Source organism: Microtus oregoni, unplaced genomic scaffold (genome assembly GCF_018167655.1).
Source record: "Microtus oregoni isolate MIOR12 unplaced genomic scaffold, Mior012 000053F_ref0000044, whole genome shotgun sequence".
In the NCBI taxonomy this organism is placed as follows: domain Eukaryota; kingdom Metazoa; phylum Chordata; class Mammalia; order Rodentia; family Cricetidae; genus Microtus; species Microtus oregoni.
In genome coordinates, this window is record NW_024543829.1 from 6,697,001 (window position 1) to 6,705,369 (window position 8,369).

At 46.3% G+C, this 8,369-nt stretch overlaps 1 protein-coding gene across 4 annotated transcripts in view; it reads right to left on the minus strand.

The window, feature by feature from the left end:
* Oxr1 (oxidation resistance 1) overlaps positions 1-7,522 on the minus strand; it is a 359,076-nt gene extending 351,554 nt beyond the window's left edge. The window contains exon 1 of one of the 4 annotated variants that reach the window (XM_041637773.1): positions 7,390-7,522. The gene's annotated coding sequence lies outside the window, so the exon portion shown is untranslated. Of the gene's footprint in view, positions 1-5,502; positions 5,519-7,194; positions 7,348-7,389 lie in introns of those variants that run through there. The other 3 variants (XM_041637779.1, XM_041637775.1, XM_041637776.1) reach the window with 3 other exon arrangements.
* Positions 7,523-8,369: the final 847 nt, after the last annotated feature.

Genomic DNA, 8,369 nt, shown 5'->3' on the forward strand with positions numbered 1-8,369 from the left:
AGATAGTTATAGCTATAGTTTTCCTTAGTTATGATAAAAGATAAATTAGATATGAAACCTTCCAAATACAAACAGATTAAATACTGTAAGTATAATTCTTGTTTATACTTGCTTTGTTATATGTATTTTTTAAAGTTAAAGTTAAAACCTTACTTTTTATTTAGACAGAAAAGGGAAGATGATGTGGGATGTCATTCTATATATGTGTTGCTTTTATTGGTTGATGAATAAAGCTGTTTAAGTCAATGGCTTAGCAGAGTAAAAACAGGTGAGAAATCTGAACAGACATATAGAGAGTAGGCAAAACAGGGAGATGCTATGTAGCTATAGAAGGAGACAGACACCAGAACCTTACTAATAGGCCACAGCCTCATGGTGATAACACAGATTAATATAAATGGGTTAATTTAAGATGTAAGAGCTAGCTAGAAAGGCACCTAAGCTATTGGCTAAACAATGCTACAATTAATAAAGTTTTTGTGTAATTATCTGTGTTTGGGCAGTCGGAAAAGCAAGCTCAGTCTTCGCCTACATTTAATATAGCTAAATCCACTAAAATATAGTAGAACTTGCTATATTTTAATCATGACCAAGGAAGTGAATACACAATTCCAACAGGATAGCTCTAACAAATCTGCATCTTTAAAACCTGCACAATGCACGGACACTGAACAAGTTCTTTTATTTTATTATTATTAGTAGTAATAGACGGACACTGAACAAGTTCTTTTATTTTATTATTATTAGTAGCAATAGTAGTAGTTGTTGGTGCAGTTTTTGCTGTGACAGGGTTTCTCTGTGTAGCCCAGGCTGTCCTGGAACTCACTCTGTAAACCAGGCTAGTCTCAAACTCAGAGATCCACCTGCCTCTGCCTCTGCTGGGATTAAAGCCCTGTGCCATCACTGCCTGGTGCCACTGAATCAATTTTTAAAGCACTATAACCACAATCAACTATAGTTAGTCTTTACTCTTCAAATAAAAATACCCTAACTAAATATTATCCACAGTTGCACATTTGTTTTGAAGTATCATTACCTAAAGCACCTTATTCATCGCAAAGAAGATAAAACAAGAAGGCCCTTCCTTGCTCATTTTGATCATCAACTCTAACACTGTTACCAAGTCCACAGAGTGAAAAATATAACCATTTCTCACTAAAAGATGAGGAGGCTGAAGTTCCATGAAGAATAACACTTACCCCAAGTCAAACTGATAAAGACTTCCAGGTTTTAATTTGCAAGGAGGCCCTAGACCAACCTCAGCCCTGTACTTCTGTCCCTGGAAATGGGTAGGTAATATTCTTGTTCATCCATTATTCTGATCACAACACAGTTGTTCACATCAAAATTGCTGAAATCGGGCTTCACAGCCCAGGAGGCAGAGTTCTGTGGATTTTTTAGCAAGTGATGGTTTAGACAAATGTCAAGGGCATACACGTCCTTGCATAAAAGAGGCTGCTGTCAACAACATCCACTGTGCTCTCAGTGATAAATAGGGCAGGCTTTTTACCTCTTTAAAAGGCCAGAGGAACTCTAAGTCCCAAACTTAGAAGGCAGTTTGAGAGCACACAAAATCACACTCTGGATATTCTGAAGATAGTAAAGACACAGCCCAATGAAGGGTGAAGGCCTAGGAAGGTGGGTCAGCCTTCTAGCTCCTTGTAATGAATAAGCACTTACAAGGGTAAAAGTCTTCCACAACTAAAGGTTCATTTTCCATAAGTTGTTACCCATCAGTCTTAGCAATGGTAAACTCAAGTGGAATTAAAAACAGAAACTCTCTTCCCCTTTGCTACAGCACTAACTTCAAAATCTGGTTGGTGATGTTCTTCTATTTACCAAGGGCAACACGCACTGCTTGAAAACCTCCCCACCTCTCATGCTACCCCCCTTGCAGCTGGGGCAATGATTGACAGGCCAGTAGGCCCCATGTTTGCTTCCACAGGCAAAGGGGTTGCCCTCCTATCTCATTGCCTCTTGAAAACTACATCCAACCTATTGTGAGGATTTTGAATGCAACATTATCTGTGGGTTAGTCCCAAAATAGAAGAAAAGAGTGCCTGGTTTCCAGTCATTTGGTCATTCCAAAGACCAAATGCCGCGTACTTTAAAATATATGATTCAAAACTTGTACGACAAGCGTCACAGGACAGAATTGACTTGAAATTCTGCTTTCTTTTTAACAAGTATTACCTGCTGTGTTCTGGTTGTACAAACTCTACACAGACAGGCATGATCGAGTCAACAAGTGTCTGTGCGAGAAAGACATCTCTCCTCACTCAGATGTCAAACAAAATCAATAACTATTTCCCACAGAAAGGAAGAGCAGACGAGGACTGACCCCTCTCACCTCAAATTTCACTCTCTCCTACTGACTCTTCAACCAACGAAAATCCATAGCTTCTCCTTAACAGTTTCTTTAGCTTTCTATGTCTTACAGACTCTTCTGAAGCCTCTTTAAAAAAAATCATTATGTATCTCTACAACTGATCCATATTTAAAAATGAGTTAGTTTTGTGTTTCTTTTCATAAATACATTTTGTGACATGCATAAACATAGTATCCTGAACAGCCTTGCTTTTATAAACTGGAAATAGTGCACAAGGCACAGGCCATTGCAAATCCAAAGACCTCAAGTCATAGACAAAATCTACTGTTGTCAAATCTCAAAAGCTTTGAGTTCTATTAATACATATGATTCTCTTTGGTTCATACTGTAGCTCCCACCATTTCATACCATAGGTTCCTGGATGAGCCTGGGGTGGATCTCACTGGTTGCATTTTCCTCAGCTGTTTCTCTTGGGAAAGAACTATCCTTTACAATACCAAGATTGTGCAATTCATCCAATTAACCCAGTAGCAACACCAGCAAGGAAATGAAGGTTAGCTTTGTGGAAAACAAAACAGGGCTTTCCCAAAAACTGTTTTCCAAGAGACAAAACTGTGTTCCACAAGGGGAGAGGTAAGAGCTTTCAGTTTGTACACACAGGAGAAAGGGAGCGGCTACCAAGGACTCCAAGGGCTTGGTAGGTGCCTGGAGTCTCTGCTCTGCAGAAATCCCTCAGGGATGTTAAAGGTTGAGCATGCAAGGCTATTAGAACCAGAGAGGAAGGCAGCAGCTCTAATGATGACTCCCTCATCTAAATGAAACCAACAAATGATAAATAGAGGTGAGAGAGTGAAGCCAGGAAGGCAGCTGGAACCTTGGGCAAACCTGTACATTCTCTGGTATTTTCCTCCGCAAGATAGCAATGAAGCTCTTACCTACTAAACATTCTCGGGTCCTGCATGCAGGCTATGAGGAAACAGCACCAGATCTCATTTCACTAATGGGCACCAGCTATTGTTCTGCTTTTCTGGGGAACACACTGTGCTAGTGACTAGAGAAGCTTGTAGTCCCATTCTGTTGATTTCATATGGAAACTAAATACAGGAAAAGTATCTGCATCTCCTACCTTTCTGTGTAGATAGCAGAATGCTAAGATGCTAAAGTTTCTCCTTGAAACAGTTCATAGGCCTTCACTTAACATTCTTTCCTCTGATTCTGTTTACTTACTCACTAAAGGAAAAATGTACTGATTGTTATTTTAAGTGAACTTCAATTTACAAATGAACATTTTCTTTGTTAAAAGGCAACATAGTGAACATAGGGAACATGGTGACTAAGCACAAGCAGTGCAGTGAATCACACTGCACAAGAGTTCTGTAATCATAAAAACTGTTTGCTCAATTCACATTGCAAATGCTTTAAGGAATCCCGAGTTTACATTTTTTATTATTTTTTTAATATTCATTTTATGTGTTTTCATGTTTAGCTGCCGGTATATGCACCACATGTATGCTTGGTGCCCAAGGTGGCCACAGGAGGGCAGCAGATCCTTGGGAAGTGGAGTTCTATGTGGTCATGGGCCTCCTGTGAGAGCAGAGAACCAAACCCATCTCCTCTGTGAGAGTGATGATGCTCTTAACCTCTGAGCCATCTCCTCGACCCTATAAGACTTTTCCTAAAAGCCGAGATGAACTTCTGCTAATATGTAGACTTCATTTCTTTAAAACAAATGTTTGGGACTATGGGACCATTTTGCAATGACATCTCTGCAAATTAATGTTTGTTATTGAAATGCACTTCTGATCTCAAGACCTAAATCCATTTCCTTACTTATTTGTGTGTATTCCAGGCATGCCATGTGGTCATTTTTAAAGGGACCATTCGTAATCCAAGGAATGCCTAAAACCATAGTTTCTAAGCTACTGGCATCCAGGATCATACAACCGTGGGGACTGTCTACTTCATCATCCAATCTGACTAGCAGTTCCTATGGTCACCTGTGAAATGCCCATCACACTCTCTCCCAAGGTTGATAAATGCCAAGACTGTCTCCACATTGCTAGGTTGCCCCGGGGGAAGGCCCGCAGCTGAGGAAAACTGTTCTAAGCACCTATCAATCACATCCATCCTTGGGTGAGACAAAGTGATTTCTCTTCTGCTTTGACTGACATTTGTTTTATTCTCAGGGAGACATCACACCTTTTTCTTTTTTTAATGCCTTTAACTTAGGGCAGCAGACCTCACTGTTTGCTGAAGCTTAGCTAGGCTTAAGGGCAGATCCTCCAGGAGAATTGTCAAGTAAGGCTTTGACTTCAGAACTCTGGAAATGAGAAAGCAGCCAGAGGGTACATACCTTCTTTGGATTCAAAGTGCAAGGTGTGGGAAGGAGGGGTCTTCTCATTTCATGCTAAATTTAGAGTTAAATAAACAAATCCTTCACCTCTCTTCACCTTCACACTCAGGAGATCTTTGGACTCCTGTCTTTACCTCTATTGAACACCCACATCCAACCTTCCCTCCCTCCTCCTTGATGCCCCCTGCAAACCACCACCAAGTCAACGCAGGCAAACATACAGTTGTGTTTTGTTAGAACTACATTCTGAAGGGAAAGAAAAAGGAGCCGGCTGCTGAAGAATCTCTTATGGTACCTTCCCATGCTCTATGCAATCAGTTAGAAGACTAAGCAACAGAAGCAAATGATGATGGCATTTGCTTTCTGATTCAAATTTCCCACCTCGCAGGTCTCTAGAAAAATAGACATGTCTTCACACAGTGACCCCACGTCCAGGCCAGCCAATTAAGTAACATGGCACACCCTGGCCACTAGGCGAGACCTGTCTTCTGGATTCTGTCACTCTATACATGGGGCAAAACTGGGCAAAAAAAAACCCGCAAAAAAAAACAAAACTCATTCCATTCCTCAACACCCTGAGCTCTTGCTTCTCTTTATCTGAACACTCCCCCCAACACACACACACACACACACACACACACACACCATTTAATCTGCTGAAAATATGGGTCATGACACACAATCTCCGAGACCCAGTCTGGGAAGCAGCAGCCTGAGACCAAAGCTGGGAGCCCCTCTCCCTCCACAGATGGCCCAGGCTTCCAGCATCATCTTCAGCTTTATTTCCGGTTCTAGCACTGCAGTTTTCAAACGTACCCACCTGCAAACATGGGTAGCTGGGCAGCACTTGAGAAGACAAGACATGGTTGTGGTGACACATCTCTTCATCCCCATTTCAGGAAGATCCTTCTTGATTCATTTAGCTTTGCTGATCAAATGGGCATTTTTTTTTATTTTTTTATTTTTGGCAGCAGAATTTTGGATTGTCTATTGAACTAACCTAGTCTTCTCCTTCTTAAGTAATCTATTTACATGCCTGGAACTGAGAGGAGGTTCCCCCTTCAGAAATAGGTAAGTCATGCTCACTGCTCTCACCCCCCCCCATGCCCCTCCCAGTCTGTTAGAAGCTACACGCTTGCTTACTGTATCCACAGATGTCATCATCATCCTGTTACCTGCAAGGGACGCAGGGAGAACCATGGACCCCAAATCCTCTAGGAAGGCCCGGTGGTTCCAGAGCCTCTCTGACATCACACACTGCTAGGATTCCTTCCCTGAGTAGGTGATGGAAGCAGCCCTGGCTGAGATGCATCCTCCAAGCATAGAAATAGGGAACATGAGCAGCATCAGGTTTCGAATAAAAGGTGACCAGGAAAAGGCTATGGAAGTGCATCCCTGGTCCAAGAAGGAAAGGAAGCAGAAGAGACTCCGGGAAGGGAAGCACGTTTCCCTGAATCCTGTCCTGAGCCACCTCAGGGAGTCCTGGATCTCACTGTCGTGGAAACAGACTATAGCAACACTGACGACCCCTGACCGGCAACATGCACCTACAAATAAATGCATGCATGTATACACCCTGCTGCGTGTTGCATGCTGCAGACTTCTGCCTGACTTCCCAGCCCCAAACACATTCCCCCCAAACCCTTATGAGACTAGGGATTCCCATGGCCTAGAACACCACTCCCCCTCTTTGTGATGCACAAATTCAGACCCACATTGCTTAAAATGAACCCGGATTTCAGGTGAGGGAAGCACTGGTGGCCCCCCTAAAGTGACTACCTTCCCCACTGCTTCATCTCTGTCCACATCCACCAGGGAGCCCAGGCACCTCCAAACCTGGAGGGCTGCAAGGGAACCTCTGAGAGCCGCTTCTAAACACTATCAAGGGGACTTGACTTAAGGGGTAGTCTCCAATCCTTTTTCCCGGTTTGCAGACCTATCAGCAGCCCCCAGCTTCGGCATGATCCCTGCCTCGCTCCCTCCTCAAGTCCCCCCAAATCCCTCATCACCTTTCCAGTCCCCCCCCCCCCCCTTTCCAGGCCACTTTCTGCACTCGCCGGTTCTCAACATGTTGCCTCACACACTCCCTTGGGAGGCTTGAATCAAACCTGCCTCTCCCCATCATCTCTATCTAAGATTGCTCTGGCTCTCCAAATCAACCAAGTCCATCCTCCCATCAAGTGCCCACTGAGCCCTTCCACTGGTGTCCTTTGCTCTCGTACAAATTCGCTTTTCACACGCCCCACTTTTCATCTATCTTCCCTTCTGTCATCCTAGTTCAGGACACACTGGCCTTCTATTCAGCTCTCTGACCCTCTCCCCATTCCGGGGACACCCACTTTTCCTTTTAGACTGTTCCCCGGCAGGTTCCTGCGCCCCAAATCTTCCCTTCCTCATCCAGCACTGGTCGGCTCCTGGCCTGTGGGTCCCTTCCCTCACCTGCGGTCCTTCCTTCCTTCCCGAATGCCCCCCACCTGACACCTGAGCCACTCAGCCCTCCGGGTCTGCTCACCGTCACCTCTGCTAGAGCATCCATGTAACCCAGAGCTCACAACCTGCCCAGCGACTGGGAGAAGCGCCGGGCACCGGAGGCAGAAGGCTGCCTGTTCTCGCTCTCCAGGTGTCCAGGCTCTCCTCAGGCTCGCCAGCCCGGGCTGCTCCCGGCGCCCAGCCCTCACCCCGGCGCCCAGCAGCCGCACAAACTTACTTGCGGGTCGGCGGGAGGGGGCTTGCAGCGAGCGGTGCGAGCCCCGCAGCGGCGAGTGCGCCCCTCTCGGCAGGGCCGGGCGGCGCTGGCACTGCGCTCCCGCGGCCGCGCGCGGACTGCGCTCAGCCTGACGCAGCCGGGCTCTGCCCCCGCCGTCGCCACCGGGGCCGCCGAGCGCTTGCAGACATGCTCAGTTTCCGGACCTGCCCGCGTGGAAGCTACCAAGAACCAGCCGCGGCGGGGGAGGCGGCGCCGAGCTGCAGAGCGGCGGCCGCGAGCTGGAGGCGACCACGCCGGCGGCCCCGGGAAGAGGGGGGCGAGGCGCTGCTAAAAATAGCTCCTGCGGAAGGAAGCCACCCGCTGCCAGCGCACCCCCTCGCCGCGCGTCCCCGCCGCGAGCTCTCGGGCTCCGGGAGCTGGCGTCCTACTGTGTCCCGAGAACAGACACCTGCCGGTGTAGCCAGAGCCCAGTCTCAGCCCCAAGCTGCCGGGTATGGCACCCCCCAACCTAGAGCAGCCCAGCAGCCAGAGACACTGAGGGAAAATGCTCTATAATCCTGAAGAGGCTCCTTGGCTGCTGACTTGCCAAGAGGAGGAAAAAGTTTTTATGATGATTTTTATTGCAATTAGAAGGAAAAATGAGGGAAGGCGGATAAAATACAAAGACCTGAACAAGGGTTGACATTGGGATAGCGGGTTGAAAGGGGGTCTGGGAAGATCAACTAAAACGCCAGAGTCGGCTGAGCTTTTCCCTGACTTCTATTTCCGCAAGATTTTACATAATTGGTTGACACTCACTCTGACCTTGAAGGTACTGTTCCCGTTGCTTGAACTGTTATTTACTTTCCCTGCCTTCTGGCTTCTACTTCCATGGCTCCCACCCTTCCAACTCTGCATATCCTGAGAAAGGGGTGGGGTGGAGGGCAAAGTAAAACTGGGGAGACTGGAATCCGACCTTTGTATCAAGTCTGTCCCTTTGC